At 39.0% G+C, this 23,204-nt stretch overlaps 1 protein-coding gene across 2 annotated transcripts in view; it reads right to left on the reverse strand.

Moving 5' to 3' along the window:
- Window positions 1–19,755, reverse strand: part of NFKBIZ (NFKB inhibitor zeta) — a 32,637-nt gene extending 12,882 nt beyond the window's left edge. The window contains exons 1-2 of one of the 2 annotated variants that reach the window (XM_077993989.1): window positions 19,546–19,755; window positions 18,038–18,113 (exon numbers count right to left, since the gene is read on the reverse strand). The gene's annotated coding sequence lies outside the window, so the exon portion shown is untranslated. The remainder of the gene's footprint in view (window positions 1–18,037; window positions 18,114–19,545) is intronic. The other variant, XM_077993988.1, reaches the window with a different exon arrangement.
- Between the last annotated feature and the right edge of the window lie 3,449 nt (window positions 19,756–23,204).

The following is a 23,204-nucleotide window of genomic DNA, read 5'->3' on the forward strand; positions in this document are numbered from 1 at the left end:
ACAGCCATGCCCCACAAAATGATGTTTAAGTCAACAATGAACTCCATGTACAATGGCGGTCCTGTAAGATTTTAATACCATATTTTTTACTGTTTCTATGTTTAGATATGTTTAGATAGACAAATACCTCTGTGTTACAGTTGCCTACAGTGTTCAGTACAGTAACATGCTGTGCATGTTTATAGACCAGGAGCAACAGACTACACCATAGAGCCTAGGTGACTAGTAGGCTAGACTATCTAGGTTTGTGCAAGTACATTCCATAATGTTCAAACAACGACAAAATCACTTAACGACACATTTCTCAGACTGTATCTCCATCGTTAAGCAATGCATGACTGTATTTCCTTGTTTCTCACGAGTGTATTTCCCTAAAACTTCTTGCTGTCTCTCCCTCTAACTTTTTGATAACTTTAAAAAATAAATAAATAAAAAACAAAACAAATCCTTTGGTGTATCTGTGGAAAATACAAGACTTCAGTAATTGCAATTCCTTGGAAACCAAAATCATTTAAAAGATGCTCCAAATAAGATGTTGAGTGTGATGGCTAATTTGATGTGTCAATTTGACTGGATTAAGGCATGCCCAGGCAGCTGGTAAAACATCATTTTGGGGTATGTCTGTGAGAGTGTTTCTGGAAGATATTTGCATTTGAATCAGTAGACAGAGTGAAGAAGATCCCCCCTCGCCAATGTGGGCAGGCATCCTGCAATCCACTGAGGGCCAGAATAGAACAAAAAGACTGAAGCTATCTTCTTGAGCTGGGACATCCATCTTTTCCTACCCTTAGACATCAGCACTCCTGGTTCTTGGGCCTTCAGACTCTGACTAGGACTTACAGCACCAGCTCGCCTTGTTCTCAGGCCTTCAGGCTTGACCTAGAACTGCATCACCAGCTCTTCTGGTTCTTCAGCTTACGGATGGCAGATGGTGGGACTTCTTGGCCTCCATAATTGTGTGAGCCAATCCTTCAAAATAAATCCCTTTCTATGTATTTATATGTACCCTATTGGTTCTGTTTCTCTGGAGAACCCTAATACGTTAGAGTTTCTCAATAAAATCTATTTGAATTTTGTTTTCTACCTACTAATATTTTATGTATAATAAAGGATTTAAATGCCCATTCAAATAAATCCATAGAAAGTAATTTTTTACAAAATTAATTATCCTCCTGTTTTAATTATCTTCCCATTTTGCATGAGATACGAAAATTCAAGCCACAAATTCGTGACCTCTGGAGAACTTAATATAGACCAAGATGATCAACAAAAGACTAATGTTTCAACATGAAGTTTTCTGTGCAATGCCAAAGCAATAGTACTGTTTGACAAGACCACAACCCCCAATGCCCAGAAGCCCTCCCACACACATCAAAAACAGTTGTTAATATCGCTACAAAAAAATTTAAATGTACTTTGCTTTATGTAAACGTCGAAATACAAATTCAGTTTGATCTATCAGGTCAAATGATAGGATGCTGCCATTGTTCTAATCACATATGGTTGAACACTCATGCTGTGGGAGACAGCCACCATGTCCTCCTGTGGGAGGACACTGCCTGGAAAAGTCAACTGAGGTCAACAGCCAGCACCAATATGCCCGCCATGGGAGTGAGCTACTTCGAAAGTAGATTCTGCCGCTGCACATCAGGCCTTCAGATGACTGTAGCTCTGGCCGACATCTTGACTGTAGTCTTATGAGAGATTTTGAGCCAGAACTCTGAAAAACACTCAGAGATTTCTGATGCACAAAAACTGTATATGAAATATGGGGCCTTGAGAATTTGTCCAGTTACACTGCTCCATCAAAAGCAAAGAAGAGATTAAAATCCTCATCAAACTGACTCTGGAGCCTCATCTTTTGCTTTAAAAAAAGAGATTAGAGGATTCACTTCCTCCAGACTCAGATGTACTGTCTACAACTAAAGATACTGAAAAAGATGAAATGATATATCAGAGAGTTCTGTGACAACTCATAGAGGGGAGAAATCTAGTCCAAAGCTACTGGAAGAAACTGTAAAGAAGAAATAAATATATGAGAACGCTATCTTTGCCCAGGCTTTATAAATGTTAATAATTTACCTTATTGTATCTTATGCAGTAGAACATTTTTGCATAGTTTTATGGTGTCAATTAACATTGTAACACTATCATGAGACCAATAATTCAGAGTTTCAAAAAAGGAACCGAGGGCTGGGCTGGGTGCAGTGGCTCACACCTGTAATCCCAGCAATTTGGGAGGCCACGGCAGGAGGTATTGCTTGAGCCCAGTATTGCTTCAAGATCAGCCTGGGCAATATAACGAGACCCCATCTCTACATAAAATAAAAAATTAAAAAATTAGCTGGGCATAGTGGCACATGCCTGTGGTTCCAGCTCCTTGGGAGGCTGAAGTGGGAGGATAACTTGAGCCCAAGAAGTCAAGGCTGCAAGCAGTAGGCTATGATCATACAACTGCACTCCAGCCTGAGTGACAGAGCAAGACCTTGTCTCAAAAAAAAAAAAAGGAATTGGATTTTTTTTTTTTTTTTTTTTTTGAGACAGAGTCTTGCTCTGTCACCCAGGCTAGAGTGCGGTGGCACGATCTCAGCTCACTGCAAGCTCTGCCACCCAGGTTCATGCCATTCTCCTGCCTCAGCCTCCCAAGTAGCTGGGACTACAGGTTCCCGCCACCACGCTCAGCTAATTTTTTGTATTTTTAATAGAGACGGGGTTTCACCATGTTAGCCAGGATGGTCTCAATCTTCTGACCTCATGATCCCCTGCTCCTCGGCCTCCCAAAGCGCTGAGATTACAGGCATGAGCCACTGCACCCGGCCGGAATTGGATTTTTAAGTGTAGATGTAATGAACTTTTGAAAAGCTAAGGACAATTTGGAACAGCTTTTCAAACTTGAGATGAAAAAGCCAGTATCTTACAGGATAAGTTATTATATTACTTTGGCTGAAGAAATGAACATCATAGGTGAGAGACCAGTAAAGCCTGACAGAGTTTATTTTGCTGAATGCTTTCTAGATGAAAAGTCAGCAAAAGAAATCACAGCACTGCCACTTTGCAACGATACAGTAGCTCACTGAATTAAAGACTTAACTGCAAACTGGTTTTGTCTGCAGAATTGCACTCTTGCCTTAGAAATGGATAGGTTTATGGACTGTCTGGACTTGCTATTTCAGTTATATTCACTTACAGCACCAGCCAGTCATCAAAGGTCTTTTATTTGAATGCATGACAACAAACACAAGGAATGCTGAAACATTCAAAATGTACAATAACTTTTCAAATCTCATCATTTATCCTGAAACAGTTGTGTTTACATTTGAAATGATGGTACAAATGCAATGGGTAAAACTACTGGTGCCTTAAAACAAATCAAGGCAGTGGCAACAAAAAGAACTAGTAATCACTGTATTCTTCACCACTGTCTACTTGCAGAAAGAAAAAGAAAAAAAAGCCAGTTTCACCTAAGAAGTCCTGGACGAAACAGTAACAGTCTTAATTGACTCTTGTATACATCATTTTAATATTTTATGTGGCAAAATGGGAAATATGCATAGAAGTTTGTGCTGCATCCTGAAATATAATTGTCTCAAGGAAATGCACTTGTCTATTAGCTTGAACAATATGACATTGCCATTTGTTCTAATCAAATACTGTTTTGAGTTGTGAGTTGAACTGCCCTCTGTTTTTCATGGAATACCAATTATACTTGACTGACAAACTGTGTTTCAGACTCAGGTATTTGTCAGTTTTTGGTTTTGTTTTGTTTTTTAATGAACAAAGTGAGCCTGTCACATCAAGGAAAATAACTAACAGTATTTATTGCCAATAATAAAATTCAAGTTTTTGAATAAAAATTACAATTTTGAGAAACTTCTGTTGGACACCTTGAGCTTGATAGCTTCCTAGTTCTAGAAGACTTTTTCGATAAGCCCAATGGTGATGTGCTATTAACAAATGTGATTTTTTAACATTATATAATGAAATGTGGCAACATTTAGAAAATTTGCATAATTTAATTAACTAATAATTTCCAAATGAACAATGCAAGACATTATAAAATCATACATGGGTGAAAGAGCCATTCAAAGTGTGAGAGTAGCCAATGGATTTTAACGTATCAGAATATAAAAAGTTCATTGATATGGTTTCAGGTTCCATCTTGTATCTCTCCTTTAAGGAACTACCACTTGTTCTGGTATAATATTAAATTAGAATATCCAAATTACCTGAAAAGACTATTAAGCTATTTCTTCCTTTTCCAATTACATATGTGTATGAGACCAGATTTTCTTTATATTTTCACCAACATAACATACTGTGACACGTTTCTTTTTTAAGAGACAGGGTTTCACTCTGTCACTCAGGCTGAAGTGCAATGGCATGATTATAGCTCATTGTAACCTCTAACTCCTGGGCTCAATCTCTCCTCCCGCCTCAGTCTCCCCAGTAGCTAGGACTACAGGCATGCTCCACCAGGCCTGGCTAATTTTTTTTATTTTTCATGTTTTGTAGAGACAGGGTCCAGCTGTGTTGCCTAGGCTTGTCTGGAACTCCTGGCTTCAAGTGATCCTCCCACCTCAGCCTCCCAAGTCACTAGGATTACAGGCATAAACCCCTGCACCTGGCCAACTGCAACAAATGAAATGCAGAAGCAAATATGAAAATCTGTCTTCTGTAAAACCGGACGTTAAGAAATTTGCAAAGATGTGAAACAATACTGTTTGCATGAAGTTTTTTTTTTTTTAGAAAATACAGATTTTAAAAATAAATTAGTAAGAAAAGATTTAAATAAGTTTTAGGGATCGAATGTAGGCAATGTCCTATCAGTCAACTCAGTAGTTCCAGACTGGACTCATCATTGTTGAACAGCTGGTTCTGAAACTCTCCTCTCTTCTCCATCTCTAATTTCCACTATCCAAGACAGGCCTTGATCTCTTACCTGATGCAAATGATCACCTATCCAGCCTTGCCCACTTAAAACCCATCCTCCAGACTGCCATCAGCATGCCAATGGGATGCTGGAATGCCAGGAACTCTTCGACCAGGTCTAAGAATTCCTCCACACCAGTGGTGTTCAATCTTTGGGCTTCCCTGAGCCATAGTGGAAGAAGAATTGTCTTGGGTCACACATAAAATACACTAACACTAATGGCAGCTGATGAGCTAAAACAAAAAAGAAAAAAGAAAAAAAAATCATGAAAGAATCTCATAACGTTTTAAGAGAGTTTATGAATTTGTGTTGGGCCACATTCAAAGCCATCCTGGGCCACACGTTGCAGCCCATGGGCCACAGGTTGGACAAGCTTGCTCTACGCTGTATAAAAATCCTTCAGTTACAAACCTGCATGTTGTGCACATGTACCCTAGAACTTAAAGTATAATAAAAAATAAAAAAATCCTTCAGTGGCTCTCTACTGCTTTTAGCATGGAGTCCAATCTTCTTAGAATGACAGATGTCCAAGCCCTGCCTTCCTCACAAGCTTCATCTTCCTCGTTACCTTCAGTAATATGAAACTGAGTATAGTTTCCCACAGCTCTGGGACTTTGCTCTTGCTGTTCTTCTCTCTTCTTCCTCACCCAAAAACTCATGCTCACTTAATACCCAACACTCACTCAAGACTCACTTAATAGCCAACACTTCTGGAGCCTTCCCTGACCCTCCCTTCCTCCCCTGACCCCAACTGTCACCCCCACTTCTGGGCTAAGGGCCCTTCCTCTCAGTCTCCACACAGACTTCTATCATAGCTCTTAGGATATGCTAAAATTAACCATTTATGAGTCTGTGTCCTCTATTCCACTATAAGCTCCCGAGACATGTATCCCTTGTCAATAGCCAAGTACCTGTTACTTAGTAGGTAGTTACTTGGTACATATTTAACTGGATGGTAGAAACAAGTGGAAATGCTTCCAAAATTATTTTATGTCAATACTGTACAGACATCAAGACAAATACTTTGGCCCCTTGAATTAGAATCTCCTCATTCTCTGCACTTGGATTATTATAAAACTATTTTCATCTATCTTGTAAATATAAAAACCCAGCTGTCTTTTGCCCAGAATTCTTTGTAAGGAACATAAAATCTTTCAGGAGCTTTCAAAACAGGTATCATCTTATGTGTTGACTTGTTGAATGCTTTTCCTTAAAAATAATAATTTGTTATTATCCCCATAGCAATGTAAAACATACTTCAACATCTCAAGAAACATTTAAACTTCAGGGTATTCTAACAGATTTTTCTAACGCAGATGAGTAAATCAGACCACGTATTTTCAAATTCTAGTTATTCTTCAATATGGTAGTGCTTTATAAATGTCAGGTACTCTTCTAAGTACTGGGACACAGTGGTACATCAGACAAACACTGCTCTCTGTCTTTGTGGAGCTTATACCTGGCTGTGTGAACATTCTGGTCCATATAGTATCCATATAATAGAAACAATTACTATTTCTGAGATATATGAACTCAGTTCTACTGGCACTCATGTACTTCCCAATAGGCCACCTGACCAACCAGGCTATGGCATAGACAGCTGTAGTTAGTAAGTTCTATAAGCTGTTTCCTTACAATGGTGTAACCTATTATTTTGTGTGTTTTAATCTGGAAAGATCAAAAGGTTGTCTTTAAAAGTAATTCTCTAGGTCCTGTTTGCAGTAAATTATTAGCACCTGATGTCAAAGCATAGTACACCATATTGAGGAAATTTCTCCAACCAGTAACCTGATCATCATACAGATGAATCAGCAAAAGGTTTGCACATCTCAGAATGTCCTGCTCAGTGCTAAGAGAATAAACTTGATATGCCATTAAGTACTGTATGTATAGTATATACAATGTTGCATATTATGGACTGATTGTGTGAAGACAAAATTAATAGTGTCCCTGGAGTCATCTCTCTGCAACTTGCTTTTATATGAAAGTATCAGAGGAGATGCCATATACCACTTTGTCCTCCTCACAAATATTTTCTGAGCACCCACTATGTGTGAGTGAGTCATCCACCGTGTAAAGTAACTCCACTGCTTCCCAGCAGGTACAAAAGGTCTGTCCTCTGATGGGCGGCACAAAGTCAGGTCACACAGCTGAACATCCCAATAAACGGATGCCTTATAAACAGACCCTGAATCACAGCAATGCTACAATACCCTGAAATACTTTTTCAGCATCCCATCCTTCTAGCCCAGCAGAAATCCAAGTGTATAAACTGAAAACAAAACAAATTTTTCTTCCCCTTTAACATTTCATTTCTAAAGAAATGAAAAGTTCTTCCATTTGATTTCGGAACATATCTACATACTATAAAATGCATATGTTTCATGCAAAATCACATATATGATGGAGTGGTGTTTGGTGTTAGTCTGAAGGGCTACCTGTGTACCACACTCTCTCTCTAAGAGTAATAACCAAAACTCACACAAAACATCCATATGAAACAAGTACACTTTCTTAACTTTCACCCTGTAAGTGGTTCTTAGCTCATGAGGGTGTTTTCTGGTTTCTATTTATAATGATGAACTTTATCCACTACAGACACTTACAGATAAAAATGAGGTAGGTGAGCTTTGTCCAAAAAGGCAGAGAGCATTACAAGTTCCACGGCTTCTTCTGCTTTCTCTGACTTGTTGACAACTCCAGAAGTTTCATTTCCACACATATGAATGAAAGCATCCTCCTAAACGCTGAATGTGGGAATACTGTCAACTCTTGCCTGCTTTAAAGGACACTAAAATCTGAACTGCCTTAAAACAGAATGGTGAAGGACCAAAAAGTATCTTCTAATCCCAACTCCCCTTTCTCCCTCCTCTTTTCCCTCTCCATTCTTCTTTGTGACACTCTTTCCTACATAAATCCGCAGATTCTAGACAGTAATACATAGTGCAAAATTACCCAACCCTGTACGCTTCCACTGTAAAAAATGTACATGTTCTGGGAAAGGATCCCAGTTTTCAGGAAGAGAACTAATGAGCTAATTTACATTGTACTATAAATACATAACATTGTTATTTTCCTGATAATATTTACTTTTTAAGGAGAAAAATCTGAAGGCAATTAACTCCAAAGAACTGAATATTTTACAGTTGAATTTTAGGATCTACAGAAATTAAGTAAAGAAAATTTTTGACCGAAAGACGCTTCACCATTCCTTTGTATGAGGCTTTGGCCTACATGGACCTACAAAGGCCTAAAGCTAAGAAACTTCTAACCATTATACTTTTCCTTTATATTTTGACTTAAACCTTCTGTTTTCCCCTAAAGAAAAGGCTAAATTTGGAAGGTTAAATTGAGCTTAAACTGAGCTCATTAATATAGAAAAGGAGTAAAGTACTTATAAATGTTCAGTACATAGTTGCTTCATAAACATGTTGATTAGAATTTATGTTTTTCAAAACTTTCATATCTAAAATCTTCTTCCCCTTTCCCTTTGTAACACAGATAACACATATTTGTCAAACTAAATGAGGGATAATAATATAATGTTATGTCTATTTAAAGGCATGAATGCATTATATGCCACATTTTTTCAAGAAGAATTTTAATTCTGGAACTTTTAATTCAGAATTTAAAACTTGACGTTTTTTGTTTTGGGGGATTTTAGGAAATTTTGTTTGTTTTTATAAGTCTCTAGGGATTTATACTGAATTTCTGTAAACAAGGACAATAGTGTGTGCCAGACAGAAAGACTAATTATAAAAATGTTTAAGATCTGAGAGGGAGAAATCAGCTTACATCATGTGTAACATATATTAATACCAACAAAATAGTAATAAATCACAGATCCATACTATAATAATACTTTGGAACACTGATAATGTTTATAATAACTACCACTATTTAATATCTACCATATGCAGAATACTATATACCTTATATACATAATCTCTAATGTATGTAACAGCTGGGAGAATGGTCAAGGATGGAGGTAAAATACGCAGTTATGAAATCTTGCCAAACACAATGAATACTAACAGACAAAATACATCAAACATGTATAGCTATCAACAGGAATAATTTTATGAAGGAATAATTTAATATCGGAATTAGTGAGGAAATCTGAATTCTCAGTTACTAAAAGACTATGCAAATTTAATACAAAGTTGATGACAATTATTTATTCAAACAATCACCTTACCTCCCCCAAATTGCTTTTGCTTACATTTTCTGGATACTTTAGGCCAGGAGTTGGCAACTATGGCCTGCAGGCCAAATCCAACCTATTGCACAGCTGTCACCTAAAAATGGTTTTTACATTTTAAAATGATAATATTTTAAATGTTTGTGTAAGTGCCTGCATAATATCCTCCATCTTGTCTCTTGGCCCACAAAACCGAAATTTTTACTATATGGCCCATTACAGAAACCCCTGTTTAAGCAAAAGTGCTTAGAGGCACTGCAGTGTCATGGCTTTGAAGCCTGCATACCCATCTGTGCCTTTTACCAGCTACGTGACCTTGGGCACATCTCTTAATCTCTGAGCCTCAGTTTACTTGCCTATACATTGATCTACAAGTATCTAAATCAAATTTCTAATATGGCATGAGATAATGTGCAATATATGTCAAGCACTTGACACATCCTAGACACTTAATAAGTGTTAGTTCCCTTCCTGTTCCCATAAATTATTATGACCATTGAGTAAATCTCCCTCTTATTTGTGTGCATATGGCTATAGGGAGTGGAAAATGATCGATTACAGATTGGACAAAACCTGTTAGTCATACCTCGCATCTGCATTGAATTTTTCTCCCAGAGCACTTTCACACATATGCAATCAAACTGATTACAAAGGAGTATAATCATAAAAATATCATAATTGTAGAATTTGTAAGTCAGACAACTATTATAGTGAACAGTTCCTAAAGATGCACTAAACTGGCCATAGGTTCAGTAAACAGGTTCGACGTCCTTCTCTTTTTCTCTCTTTCCAACAAGCGTGCTCAGAATCTCATCTCCTAATCTGATTCTGGATTTTATAGACTTGTCCTGTTGCCCTGCAGAGTGTCCTCTTCCCATCAGCATACATCATTCCGTACAGTGTTAAAGTTCCATAAAATTCTAGCAAACAAGAGTCTAGGGGACCAAAAGTTAATTCGGCAGTAAAGAGGAGAGGATGGAAACCAATAAAGTCCCCCTTTAGTTTTACATGTTCTGTTCAGCTTAACTCTCAGATTCTTTGATCTGTGATTCTCACCCCTGTGTTTTCCACCTGACAGGTATGGCATGCCCCATCAGAAAGGTGCTCTGTGGCCTGTACGATTTTTCTTTTTTTCTTTTTTTTTTTTTTTTTTTTGAGACAGGATCTCACTCTGTTGCTCAAGCTAAGTGCTGTGGCTCAATCACCCACTATGATTTTCAAAAAGGGGATGTGCGGCCCTTGAAAACATTTCCTCAGTGATGTTTTAATAGTCCTTTAAGGAAGAATTCCCCATCTGCTGAAGAACTGCTTTAAATGACTTAACACAGTAATTCTAGTGCCAGGTATACCACTCAGACTAGTGAAAAAGAAAAGCTAGATTTACTGAGAGTCTTCACCTGTATGAAACACAAGTAGATTCACATCTACCTTTGATTATGATCCCTTCGAAAAAGGAAAGAGTAGACTTGGTTTAAATGCCTATCCTACCTAAGGTTGTATCTTATGACTTCATGACACCATCCCATAATTGGCAGTACTCCCCGAGAAAAGAATGGAGAATGGTGTAAACAAATTTCTTATGTTTATATCATCTGGCACCCATAAAGGTACAATGAGATGGGAATCTTTAAATACAGGTATGGTGAGCAAAGGGAAAAGAGACCTCACAGAAACCAAGGACTCCACAAATAACCTATGAAAGTTACAAAAAATATAAAAGTAGATACGAATAGATAATCTGATCAAAGTAACCAGAGTATGGAAATGCCTGGCTTTTTAAAGACAGTCATAACTACTTTCTTATAAAGAAATGATGTAGCAGAGAAGGAACCAGCTGATCTTCATTTGGGGAAAGTACAAGTTAAGGGACAATATAGAAACAAACCCAAGTTTTTAGGCTGGATATTTAGAGATTCTCAAATACATGTGTCTATACGTTCATTTATTAAAAGACATTTGTTAAAGAACAAATTTTTACTTTAAGAAAAGATAAAAGGGAAATATCGAGCAATCTAATTATCAAATTAAATGATACTGATTGTAGAAATTCACCTATTCATGGATTCACTCAGTAAATATTTATTGAGTACCTACAATGTTCCGGATACGCTTCCAGATACTATGAATACAGTATTGAACAGAAAGGCCATTGATGCCCTTACAGAGCTTATATTCCACTGGGAAAGACAGACAATAATCAAAAAGCTATATAATATAATGCAGGTGGCCATGATGTGCTATAAAGAAAAGCAAAGCAAGGTCAAGGAAGAAAGCCAGAGGTGCTATTTTACCTAGAGAGTTCCTGGAGCGCCTCCCTACTATCCTCCAAACCAATATGACAACGAAGCAGTTTCAGATCTGAGCATTCTTGTCTCTCGTCCTTTTTGAAGTCTGAGCAATCTCATCCACTTCCACAGGTTCAATTCTGACCTGTGTAGAATTGATTCCTATTACTAGCTCTGACCTTTTCTCTGAGTTCTAATTCCATGTTGCCAAGAGTATAATCAAGTCTAAAATGAAACTTGACATATCCCCCACTCTGTCCCTCTACCCTCACCAAAAGATTATCTTCATTTTTCCAGAAACCCCTAGAGGAATTAAAGATTTGACTATTTCAATTCTTTTATTCCACTACAGAAAAGTGTTAATAGTTCCCTTTCCAAAATGGTTGCCATTCACCCCTTAGTACTCTACTCATTCTAACTACCTTTATGTTTAAGAGTAGCTGGAAGTTTGCTTGAGAAAGCAACGACATTCATGTTTTCCCCTGCTGAACCACAACTCTACCCTGTGAACTTCCATATCAGAACTAAATGTCTGTGCCTGGTTTTCACATCCTCTAAAATCAAGCTACATCAAACCTATCTGTTATGGACTGAATGGTGTCCCCCCAAAATTCACATGTTGAAGTCCTAACCCCCAGTACTGCAGAATGTGGCTATGTTTGGAGACGGCGCCTTTAAAGAGTGTAAGTTAAAATGGGCTGTTGGGGTGAGTCCTCATCTAATCTGACTGGTATCCTTACAAGAGGGAAGAAACACCAGGGATGTCCATGCACAGAGAAAACGCCATATGTGAGGACGTAGTGAGAAGGCAGCCATGTACAAGTCAGGAGAGAGGCCTCAGGAGAAACCAAACCTGCCAAGACCTTATCTTGAACTTCCAATCTCCCAGAACAGTGAGAAACAGATTTCTGTTGTTTAAGCCACCCAGCCTGTGGTATTGTATTACGGCAGCCCTAGCCAACTAAAACATTATCCCATCATACTTCTATCTCTGTTCTTCAACATGCAGTCCTTATGAGTATCTTCTAAAATAGCACACTAATTCTTGCCCCCAAATTTTTACCCAAGCTAGAATTCTTGCCTGTAATATTCTTCTCCCCTTGATTAAAAGCATGAGGTTCTGAAGTCAAACCTGGGTTCAAATCCAAGCTCCATTCACTTAATAACCATCCAACTTTAATTAACTTCTCTAAGACTGTTTTCTCATCCATAAAATGGGTATATTAACTGAATTCAGCCAGTAAGTAGGTTAGATGTGGTAGTATCACGAGATGCCTAGCACAACTCCTGGCATATAATATACACTCAATGATGGTAGTTATAATTATTATTCAATTTTCAAAGTTCTAATTAATACTTTATTGTTAAGCATTTTGGCCTCTTTGGACCATCGGCCCAACTTGAAGAGAACATAGGAGAAAAGGAGGACCACAGGGTCAAGTCTGGAACCCTTCAGGGCCTTGATGCTGCCTGCAAACAGTGGGCAGCTGATGTGATGGGGAGCCATTCAGGGGTTTTAAATAAGGTAAAAACACGATCACAGTGGCAGCTGTGTGCAAGTGATCAGGAAAGCCTCTGCAACAGTCAATGTGACAGGTACTGGAGGTCTGAACTGAAGTGGTGCTCCTGGGCATGGAAAGAGGGGAACTGTTTAGAGTTCACACATTTAATCTATAGGACCGGCAAGAGACTGAACACAGAAAGAGAGGGGAGGGGCCGGGTGTGGTGGCTCACGCCTGTAATCCCAGCACTTTGGGAGGCTGAGGCGGGTGGATCACCTGAGGTCAGGAGTTCGAGGCCAGCCTGGCCAACATGGGGAAACCCCATCTCTTCTAAAAATACAAAAACTAGACAGGCGTGGTGGTGGGTGCCTGTAGTCCCAGCTACTCCAGAGGCTGAGGCAGGAGAATTGCTTGAACCCGGGAGGCAGAGACTGTAGGGAGCCAAGATAGCACCACTGCACTCCAGCCTTGGCAACAGAGTGAGACTCTGTCTCAAAAAGAAGGGAGAGGAGAGGAGAGGGGAAGGGAGAGGAGGGGAGGAAGAGAGATGAGGGTCAGAGGTAACTCCAAGGCCTTGAGGATTATAGTGGTGGCACCAAGAACAGAAACAGGAAAGCCAACTGAAGGAGAGTGGGGGAGGCACCAAGTCTGATTTTAACCTTCACATTCGGTTCACTGCACTGCTCCTGCCACTCTACCTCACCCCTTATCTGCACTGTGATTGGGGAAGTCTCTGTGCCCTTCTCATCCAGTAAAATTGCAAGAAAGAATCTAAAAATTAATTCATACCAAGGAATCAACAGTAACCCTTCTTAAAGGTTATTTGCATTTTAAGAGAGGCTCCCAAAAATGAACAACCACGAAGTTTGGAGAGCCGACAAACCTAAGTGAGGTATGGGGTGGAGAAAGCATGTCCTTTAACATTATTATCACTACCCAGTTCACCTCCTGCCTGCTACAATTTGGCTGCAATCTGTCACTCTGCCCTAGATTTTGACATTAGTGTTGGGTTTAACAATCCCTTTCTTATCTAAATGCTGGATACTGTTCAATACTAGAGGTAAACACACACAACTGTTTTCATTGGCTGTTTACAAGATATGAAACCTTACCACAGAAGAGCAGGGTTGGGAAGGTCCATGATATATCAGCCTCTGCCATCTTTCAGACTGTTCGTCTCTCATGATACTAGAAATTCCAAGGGTAAATTTGGCAGCCTTGCCCAGTGATCACTTTCAGTTTCTTCAAACTCTTACCTTCCACCTCAAATTAAACGCACCTCCTTTCCCCATAGCAGAGACACAACATAGAAAGTTCTTATGGCCCTCAGAACAACTTTTCACAACTGTTATAATTAAAAAATAAATCAACCTTTCATTTTTTTTTCCATCCTGGGTTATTTGTTCAACCAAAATTTATGAAGTCACCCTGTGCTATGCTGCAGAGGTAAGGGAATGGGTGTGGAAGGGGAGGAGAAGGGCAACAATCAGAACTCACACAATTCCTATCTTCAAATTGTCCTCAGTTCATCTTCATTCACAAGACCTAATCCCCACATCTGTGGATCATCTTTGTAGCTCTGGCCCTTTTAAACCTCCAGCAAGCCTCCCTAGGTTTAAGATGTGGAACTCTACTGCCAGTGGTCCAAATTTCCAAAAAGATCTGACCCACATGGAATCTAAGTGCACTGCCTCAATGATTCCCATAGGAGTTATTCCCAACCACGCACATCTTCGTAAGTGTGTGCACTGTAGTATGTGGCCATGCAAGGGTGAATAAATAGGAGACGTTGTTTTAATAGTGGTGCTGAATCATTCAGCAGAATTACTCAGAACTTCGTGTCATTTTCTGTCACATATTCACGGTGTATGCACTTATTCACTGCACCCTGCCAAATACTACACAAAATGAATTAAAAAGAAATTCATCATGGTGCACCCACTGTGTAGTATGGCAGTTCCTAAAACAATTAAACATAGAATGACTTGATATATCCCCAAAAGTAATGAAAGCAAGGATTCAAACAGATACTTGTTTGTTCACAGCAGCCATGTTCACAGCAGCATTGTTCACAATAGTCAAAAGATAGAAACAATCCAAGTATCCATGGACAGATGAATGGATAAACCAAGTGTGGTAAGCACACTTACACACATGCTGGAATAGTATACAGCCTTAAAAAGGAAGGACATTCTGACATTTATACAACATGAATGAACCTTGAAAATATTACACTACATGAAATAAACCAGTCATAAAAAGATAGGTATTATATGATTCCACTTATATAAGGTATGTAGAGTCATTAAATTCATAGAGACAAAAAGTAGAAGGGTGGTTGCCAGGGACTTGGGGGAAGGAGGAATGCAGAATTATTGTTTAATGGATATGAAGTTTCAGTTTGGGAAGATGAAAAAGTTCTGCAAATGGCTGGCAGTAAAAGTTGTAATATGAAAAGTACTTAGTGACACTGAACTGTACACTTAAAAATGGATAAGATGGCAACTTATGTATCTTTTATCACAATTTTAAAAAATATTTTTAAAGCATTTAAGGATATAATAGAATAAAACTTTCCTGAAATAAAGAAATATAAAGCCAGGCATGGGGACTCACACCTATATCCCAGAACTTCGGGAGTCCAAGGTGGGAAGATCCCTTGAGGCCAGGAGTTTGAGACCAGTCTTGGTAACATAGCAAGACCCCATTTCTACAATAAAAAAGAAAAAAGAACAAAGAAGCTTGGCATGGTGGCATGCACCTGTAGTAGTCCCAGCTACTGATGAGGCTGAGGCAGGAGGATCACTTGAGCCCAGAAGGTAGAGCACACAGTGAGCTATGATCATGCCACTGCACTCTAGCCTGGGTGACAGAGCAAAACTCTGTCTCAAAAAAAAGAGCAAATCTTTGTGTGGCTGAGGCAGGTGGATCACTTGAGGTCAGGAGTTCAAGACCAGCCTGGCAAACATGGTGAAACTCCATCTCTACTAAAAATACAAAAATTAGTCAGGTGTGGTGGCACGTGCCTGTAGTCCCAGCTACTCAGGAGGTTGAGGCATGAGAATCACTTGAATCCGGGAGGCGGAGTTTGCAGTGAGCCGAGATGGGGCTACTGCACTCCAACCATGGGTGACAGAGGGAGATTCTGTATCAAAAAAAAAAAGAAAGGAGACAGAGAGAGGAAAAAGAAGAGGAGGAGAAGGAGAAGAAGGAGAAGGAGAAAAAGGAGGAGGAGGAGGAGGAGAAAAGAGAAAAGAAAAGAAACTAAAAATGTTGTTCCTCCTCTGGAAACCAGTACTTTTAAAATCCATGAAAAATGAGGATGTAGACACAAAGCAAGACACAAAAAGACAACAAACCACAGAAAAATCTTTTGACCTCAGTTGAATAAGTACATGCAGAGCATTTACAACGGCATGTCTCAACCTTTCTTTCAGTATTAGACCCGCTACGGAGTCTTTTTAGACATCTTTTTCCTAATCATCCCCTGATGAAAGTTTAACACCACAGATATACTGTATATCTATTATGTACTATGCTCCCTTTCGGGGTCACAAACCATTGTAATAGCTAAGATTTTTCCCTGAAGAACCGATTTTTACCCTCTTGGAGATAATATCACCCTCTCTGAGAATGCATGATTTATAGTATCAGACCCTCTACAGATTCACAGTAGTAGGCTGTCTAGCAAACTTGACTGAAACAATCAGAGGACTGGGGATGCATATAAACTACTCAATGCTAAAATGTATCCAAAAGTCTTCTACTAATATTAAAAGTGCCTGCATGTTGCTAAATATCTGAACAAACAGTGAAAAAATCATTTTTAATATCTCCAAATATCTGGAGGTTGGCATTTTATAGATATAACATCTAGGTAATTAACAGTATTTTGATAAGTTTAATTCAGATATTTGGTATCATATATACAGAACGTAGCATTGTGATTATTGTTTAATATAACCATGAAAGAATTCACCATTTGTCGTGGTGAAGTCTATCAAAAAGACACATGCACCTGTATGTACATTGCAGCACTTATTCACAATAGCAAAGACATGGAATCAACCTAGATGCCCATCAACAGTGGACTAGATAAAGGAAATGTGGTACATATACACTGTGGAAATCTACACAGCCATAAAAAAGAATAGAATCATGTCCTTCGCAGCAACATGGATGCAGCTGGAGGCCATTATCCCAAGTGAATTAACACAGGAACAGAAAACCAAATACCACATGTTCTCATTTATAAGTGAGAGCTAAACATTGGATACTCAAGGACATAAAGATGGCAACAAAGACACTGAGGACTGCTAGAGGCGGAAGGGAGGGAGGGAGGCAAGCAAGGGTTGAAAAACCACTATGATCAGGGCCTGGGTGATGGGATCAGTTGTACCCCAAACCTCAACATCACGCAATATACCCAGGTAACAAACCTACACATGCACCTCCTGAATCTAAAATAAAAGTTGAAGTTATGAAAATAAATAAATAAAATAAAGCTAATTACAGCTACCTAAAATGCTGTAGGGCTAAATGAGATCTTGCTGGTAAGCTCCCAAAACAAGTGTTTAATAAGTGTTCATTCCCAATCCACTAACTCCATCAGTAGCAGTAAATATTTTCATTCACTATGTTCGAAAGGAAGGTATTTTACTTCACAGACAATCCCAAATTAAAGGAACAGAAAGTGCTTTAATCAGAAACCACAAATGCTAGCTTTAAGGAGCCTCTTCACCAAAACTATGAGGGGGCATGATGCTCTCCAAGCCTGTTAAAGATTACTTAACCCTGAAACTGTCAGTAATCAGAGAGCTGATTTCCCCTCTTAGATGTATTCGTATGTCCTCCTGCTATGGAAAATGGCAGAAATTCAACAAATTGGTTTTAAAAAATACTACTAAGCCACACACACATACACACAAAAAAATCTTAGTTCTCATGAAATCACAGTAAAATGCCTATAAGTAAAATTCAGAGTAATTTTGCAGCAACTTCAAAAAAACGGCTAATTTAAGAAAAGAATCTTAGAAAAATCCCGCCACTCTCTTTGACATCAGCCAGGGGCTAGGTAACACCTGGATGCTACTCGTTTAGAAATATCAGCCCTTCTCACCCTCGGGAGTTCGGCATCAGGCCAAGAAAGCCAAAAGGTGAAGTTCAGCCAGGGCCCTCGAGATCTTCCTGTTAACCTGGGAGAAAAAATCAAGAGGCCTCCAGTTCAGTGTCAGCTATGAGTCAAAAGAAAATGGTGTTTTCAGAAGCAATTCATTGTTGGTCTCAGAACAATTAGAAAATCTTTCCCCTCAGTAATGCTTTCCATGGCTTTGTAGCTTCTGAAAGGGTTTCTTTTGCTCTCTGAGAGCAGGGTCTGTTTCAAGGCAAGAAAAGAGAAGGGTTTGCTTCCTTTTCCTCAGTGAGGAAAAGTCTGTATCTGAACAGCTGGATTATGCTGACCTCGGTCATCACCTCCACACTGGAAAGGATGCTGCCAAACGTTTCCCGTCATCTGCGCTGTGCACTGATGTCATGTGCTAACTCCTCTCAGACTGACTCTTCTGCCACCGCAGTGCTCCACGCCTGTACCCTCCCCAACTGTGTCTTTGACCTCAGCAGGATGATGTTAGAAAGACGGTGGGGAGGGGTGGTGGACTATACATTGTATTTTGAAGCCAAATAAAAAGACTGCAGGGTTATCTGCATGTTTAGATGATCTGTGTGGCTGATGCCCTGCTCCATCTGGGATTATGTTGGGTAGTGAATGAGACTTGGAAACTTTTCTCTCCTTTTATTGTTTAAACAACCTACTGTCCAACAGAAGCAAAAAAATATTCCACCCAGCCAAATATTTCTTTAGATGTCAGATTTAAATAGAGGGAATATATATTACCAAATGCTTAAAATTTATATAACTGTCATCCTCTTTGGACAGCACCTTCAGCCACTACAGCAAATTCACTAATCCCAATGAAGAGAATCTCTAATCCATTCTATTTAGAAACGTGCTTTTATTCAAACAAACCCCTTAACAAATACAGATTATCATGAATCTGGGGGTCCAGTCAAATCATCAAATTTCAGGTTTTCCTCATTCATAAAATGGCTATTCATACATTTTAATTTTACAGAAGTAATGTAAGAATGAATGAGGGCATGCTATAAAGTACTTCAATTTACTCTATTTTCCCATAAAGATATGGTTTCATGTCTACGCTTGGTGGGAAAGTATACCTCTAAACCCACACATCAAATCTCCTGGGAGGCTTCTGCCTCGGGATATCATAGTTCTAGGTCACTGACAGAAGATACAGTGTTACATTAGATTTATGATACTTCATCACCCATTCTATCGATCTCCTCCATTAGTATCTTAGTCCTTCTTGGGCCTTTAAAACAAACAGACATGATTCTTGCTATTACTAAACTACAAAAACATCCCTGATGTTCTTTTTCCAAAAAAACTATCCCCCAATATTTTGCCCCAAAGCAAGTATGGCTACTCAAACACAAGAGAGTGACTCCAAAGTTAAGAATCTGACTATGGGAATAGGAAAGAAAAAGAAAAAAAAAAAAAATCTTAGCATTTAAGATATTTTAATAAAACATCAAATAATAAAAATATACCTTTGTGTTTGAAGAGTCAAGTCAAACAAATACGTAAGAGGAAATCAATTGTTTCCAGCTCTAATCAGCGATAATAACCCAAGTACGTGACAGCATGAGAAAGACGATCGGTTTCCTTTTGAGGTTACATGATAAGCAGCAGCTAACAGCCTTTTTCTCTAAGAACTCGCCATCTGACCTCGTGGCAAGAGGAAGCTCGCCCCTCGCACTGGCGCCCTTTATAGCGTTCGCTTTCAGTTCACCACTCGAGTGAGGACGGGGGCGGGGGAAGCTAAGAGCCTGTTTTCTAAAATACAGAATACGGTCATCCTCTCGTTCGAACTGGGTTGCGTGGGCACTGAGAACGGCCAGAGGAGGCAGGGAGCGGGTAGCGAGGACTAGGTTTGTGGATTTTTTTCTGCATACTGGAAATTCCCAGGCCAAAAAGGTACCGACCCGAGTCCCGGACATTCCCCTCGAGGGCCGGCTCCAAGACCTGGACTGGAGCCGCAGGGAGGAATCAGAGGCAACATCTTCAAACAAAACTTTTTCCTTAAAGATGTCCTTTTAAAATGTTCTAGTGAATCTCCTGATGGGCGTTAGAGTTGCCTCTCATCAGATTCACTTCATCTTATTTCACTTTTTCTGTGTGGCCCCTAACCGTGGGGGTGCAGTGGGCGGGTGGAGGGAGTTACCTTTTACAATACAGCTTTTACAATATGGCAATCAAAAAGTAGTATCGCTATCATGTGCCTTCATTGACTAATTAAAGGACAAGGAATCTGTGGCATAAATAAAGCAATGGTCCTGTAACATGAAGATCACTTTATTTTCAAGGGGTAAGGGGAATGGTAATGGGGTAGATTTAACAGCAAATGAACCACTGCACAACACTGAAAGGGTTTCTCCTATGACATTTAGTTTCACTTCTTTTCCATTTAGGACACCAGCTGCTGTAATCTCGGTACTACTTTTTTTTAAGTTATCTTCCCCAAGCAGTGTTACAATCCAGTTGGAATGGGCATTAGATGTACACATCATTAGACTCTTAAAACTAAAAGAGGACCAATAGCCTCTCATTTAACCAGAATATTAAAAAAGAAAATATATGTACACACATATAAATATATTTAAGTTCACACTTTATTTTTTATTTATTTATATATTTATTTATTTATTGAGACAGTTTCACTCTTGTTGCCCAGGCTAGAGTGCAATGGCATGATCTCGGCTCATTGCAACCTCCACCTCCCAGGTTCAAGCAATTCTCCTGCCTCAGCCTCCTGAGTAGCGGGGATGACAGGCATGTGCCACCATGCCCGGCTCATTTTGTATTTTTAGTAGTGACAGGGTTTCACCATGTTGGTCAGGTTGATCTTGAACTCTTGACCTCAGGTGATCCACCCACCTCGGCCTCCCAAAGTGCTGGGATTACAGGCATGAGCCACCGCGCCTAGACCACACTTTTTTAAAAAGTTAAAATATAAAAGCACTTTTAAGAGACAAGTTAGACTGAAGGTGGTGGAGTACAGTGCTCTCCTAGCTTCTGTGTCCTTTAAACTGCTGCCCTTAATCATCCTCTTATCTTCCACCACCTCCACTCCCCTAGGATTCCCAGGTCCCCTTAGCACTCAAGGGGCTGTGGTCTCACCTTCAAAAGAAAAACAACTTCAAAATTTTATTTATTTGCACACTGAGGTGTCAAGAATCCTAAGTACACTAATACTACATTGTAGACATAAACCAGGTAGAATAATGCTTAACACAAGAAAATAAATACACTTAAAGTGGAATTTCTGGCATTAGTGACTAGCTGAGGTTAAAAAGCTGAATTTACCCAGAACCCACAGAGATAATGCTGAGCAGTTTTTTAGAAAGTTGGGGAGGCTTATTTCTGTCATTTCCCTTGGGTGTTTATTTCCCTGTACCTCTCTCAGTGATCACTATTTCCCTGAACAGGGTCCAGAAACAGACTCATTTCTGGCATGTAACACATGAATATGTAAAGGCTTACCATATTTATTCTTGTCAAGTACCCTGATTTACCAATCTGCAAACTAAGTTTTCAGATTGATAAATGTGAAACTGGATTCAGTTATTAAACTGGATCAACTTTCAATCTGAAACTTAATAATTGAATCCAGGAAGTGTCAGTTAAGTGGTCTTAATTAAAATGATAGTTATTCAGAATGGCAAAATGAATCATACTGGAACACCAAAGGTCAGTTTTACATTCACTAAAGAAAGGTGACTTTTGGTAGGATAATTCTATAAAATGTAATTTGCATAGAAAGGCTTTATTATGGGTTCTATCACAAATAGCATCAAATCAATCATCTCAGTTCTGAAACATGAGACTCACTACATTAAATTGTCATTCCAAAATAGAAATTCGTATTTTAAACCACTGAAATTGATATAAACCACTGCTTTTTATTTTATTTTATTTTTTTTGAGACGGAGTCTCGCTCTGTTGCCCAGGCTGGAGTGCAGTGGTGCGATCTCGGCTCACTGCAACCTCCGCCCCTCCAGGTTTAAGCAATTCTCTGCCTCAGCCTCCGGAGTAACTGGGATTACAGGCACCTGCCACCACGCCTGGCTAATTTTTTTGTATTTTTAGTAGAGACGGGGTTTCATCATCTTGGCCAGGCTGGTCTTGAACTCCTAACCTCGTGATCCACCTGCCTCGGCCTCCCAAAGTGCTGGGATTACAGGCGTGAGCCACCATGCCCGGCCCACTGCTTTAATATTGTAAACCTAAATGTCTAACCATAATGACCAACTTATCTAATAATGAAAACTGCAGTAGCAGTACTATTAAGTAGATCTTTATAATTAACTTATGAAGACTATTTAACATAGAAAAATATTTATATGTAAAAAACACAGACCCAAATTACATATTCTCTATAACTATATGGTTAAAAAACCTGCAAGAAAATATACCTAAATGCTAATGTTCATTGCATTCAGATGATAGAATTATGGATTTTATCCATACATTTTTCTTCTGGATTTTATAGTTTTTAAAAATTATGATGTCCCTTATATTTATACTGGGAAATATATATTTAAAACAAACTATTATTTGGCTACCATGCTAATATTCACAACCATATGGCACTAGCCTAAAATAAACTTTTCAGAGGAAACTATTCTATCTAACTATTCTGGGAAATGTTTAAGTGGTATAGTAATCTCTATCAAAATTTCCACACCAGAGTGAAGAAAGACAAATCAGATGTGGGATGAAAGTTGTTCTCACTGATATGTGAGAGCTAAATGATGAGAACACATGGTCACATAAAGGGGAACAACACAAACTGGGGTCTATTGGAGAGTGGAGGGTAGGAGGAGGGAGAGGATCAGGAAAAATTACTAATGGGTACTAGGCTTAACACCTGGGTGATGAAATCATCTGTACAACAAACCCCCATGACATAAGTTTACCTTGAAACACACTGGCACATGTACCCCTGAACTTAAAAGTTGTTAAAAAAAATTTTTTTTAAAGAGAGATGAAAGTGACTGAGAATACCTCAAGAAGCTGTGTCACCAAATCTTTAAGAACTATGTCACCAAATCAAAAAATAACAGAAACTAGACAAGATCATAAGAAAGCATTTGCACAATCAAGTGGCAGCATTCCAAACCACTGGAGGAGTAATGCCCTCTTTCTT

Source organism: Macaca mulatta, chromosome 2 (genome assembly GCF_049350105.2).
Source record: "Macaca mulatta isolate MMU2019108-1 chromosome 2, T2T-MMU8v2.0, whole genome shotgun sequence".
Lineage (NCBI taxonomy): Eukaryota > Metazoa > Chordata > Mammalia > Primates > Cercopithecidae > Macaca > Macaca mulatta.